Source organism: Tamandua tetradactyla, chromosome 18 (assembly GCF_023851605.1).
Source record: "Tamandua tetradactyla isolate mTamTet1 chromosome 18, mTamTet1.pri, whole genome shotgun sequence".
In the NCBI taxonomy this organism is placed as follows: Eukaryota; Metazoa; Chordata; class Mammalia; order Pilosa; family Myrmecophagidae; genus Tamandua; species Tamandua tetradactyla.
This window is the reverse complement of record NC_135344.1, coordinates 60809068-60811466: the sequence shown is the minus strand read 5'-3', so window position 1 is coordinate 60811466 and position 2399 is coordinate 60809068. Positions and strand designations below refer to the sequence as shown.

Sequence of the window (2399 nt, the reverse complement as noted above, 5' to 3'; positions counted from 1 at the left end):
ATTGTTACAATTGATGAAATAACTTTTCTGTCGGGGGCGGGGGGAGGTTGGCCAAACTTTTTTATTTAGTATTCTGTAGTCCTCTAATACACAATCAAATGATCTTATTTGGGGAAGGAGAAAGAGGAGGCTTTTGCTGATTCCTAAGAAAATGTCAGAAAGGCAAAATATTGCCAGCATTATCCATTTGCTTTTTTGGGTTTACTGGTTGAATAGCACTTTCCTTACATAAGCTTCTGACCTCAGGTTTTTCATACTGAGAATACTAAGATTTCAGTTTGAAGACATCCTGAAATCCAATTACCTTGACCACCCTCTAATATCTAAGCTTGTTTTTATAAGCAGAAAGATTCATGTCTCCATTTAAGATGACTAGATGTTTGTGGAAGCTCTTAGGAGTGCTTGCTGCATTTACTGGAAAAAATTAGATAAAAAGTGTCCTTTAGGGACACTTACTTGGAAAATTACAACACTAATACACAAATCAAGTCTTACACATTTAACATTTGCTTGCTGAAAGCAGTGTCATAAATCAAATAAAATTAAGCATGTTTTAATTTTTCCTTATAAGAACATAAAAATTATGGACAGGAACTTAATAGGAAATTTTAAAAAGGTAACACAATTTTTCCTTAGTAGTCTTTGGGTAATTACAACAGTTTCCACTTTTTCTTCATTTCTCTGAACAGGGATTTTGGTCCAAAGCTGTGTTTGTTTTTAGTATCAGCTTCCTCCATGGCCACCACTCTTGTTGTTCTCCTGCTTAGACTGCTGTAGGAATCACATGGACGAGGGTACCCCCTTTCCATAGAAGAGGGGAGCATCATTCTTGTCTGCCAACACAATCATGATCACTTGAGTAAAGATCAGTTTGGTTGCTTGAGTAACTATCTTGATTTCCACCATATCCATCATAGGAGTTGTGGTAATCATCACAGGGACTGCTTCCACCGTTATATGGTGGGGGCCCTCGTCTAGGTAGAGCACTATGGTAGTTACCTTAACTCTGGTATGAATCTCCACTTGGATGATCTGAATAGTCTTGATCATGACCATAGCCATCTCTATCAATACAGCTTCTTGATGGATAGTCACCACGTGAACTGGAATGATAATAGTCATGGTATGTATAATCTCTTGGTGGTGCTGCATGAGCTTGTGTATCATTAGAACTTGGGTAATCCCTGCTTGAATAGCTGTCTTTAGTAGAATATCCATTATCTCTTAGGGACAAATTCACATCTCTACAAGAGGGCAGGGATTCTCTTCATGGTGGACCTCCATAGCTACTCTTCCATGTGATACAAGAGTTCTTCCTCTGCTCCTGTATCATTCTACTGCTGCAGTGAACTAGTCCTGAGGGGGCAGATCTTTTAGGAGGAGGACCCTCACTTTTTGGAAGTGGTCCCCTGGAAGAACTTATGTTAAAGTTCATGGAATAGCCACCATCATCCATGTGCCCTCCACATGAGGGTGGTCCCCTTGTTCCTCCACTTCCTCCTCTTCCACCTCTAAGACCTCTGGCAGGGCCTCTGTTTCTTGGAGGTGAAGGTGTTCCATGTCTACCACTTTCAAATGATGGGTTAGTGGCTTTTTCCACCTTGATGGCTTTTCCATCTAAGAATTTTCCATTCAAGTCTCTGGCTGCATCCTTAGCATCTGCTGGGCTTGCAAAGGTGACAAAAGCAAAACCTCTCGATTTCTGGGTTTCATGGTCTTTCATCAAGAGTTCTTCCACTGGTAAGGGACATAGGAAAAAAAATAGGGGGGACAAAGGTTAAAATATATTGGGTAGATGGAAATACTAGTGGTCAATGAGAGGGAGGGGTAAGGGGTATAGTATGTATGAGTTTTTTCTTTTTTCTTTTTATTTCTTTTTCTGGGGTGATGCAAATGTTCTAAGAAGTGATCATGGTGATGAATACACAACTATGTGATGATATTGTGAGCCATCAATTGTACACCAAGTAGGGAATGTTCATATGTTAAGAATGTTTGTGTTTGTATGTTGTTTTGTCAATTAAAATATTTTTTAAAAAAAGAGTACTTCCATTATTCATCCTTATTTTTCAAGTACTGCTTCAAGGGCTTTCTCATTTGCAAGGGCTTTCTCATTCATTGAGCCCATCAATGAAGAGCTTTCTTGGAGGACCTGTTTCAACCAATTTTCCCCTGGGAGTAGCAGAGAGGTGAGGATGGTTTCAAGCTCCCATGAGCTCACCGATAGGCACTTTCAGTTGGAGGACAGGAGAGGGAAGCCATTAGCACTACTGCACAATAATACAAGAACATTTTTGTAGTTGTAATATCAGTGTGGTCTATGGTTTAATTTATGGTTCACTGTTTCTATTGTGCAGTTCCATAGTTGTTGTTTCTTTTGTTTTTATTCCCGTGACATA

General features: G+C 39.5%; 1 pseudogene; it reads right to left on the bottom strand.

The window, feature by feature from the left end:
• Positions 1 to 640: 640 nt before the first annotated feature.
• LOC143662438 (RNA-binding motif protein, X chromosome-like) lies at positions 641 to 2119 on the bottom strand (annotated as a pseudogene).
• Between the last annotated feature and the right edge of the window lie 280 nt (positions 2120 to 2399).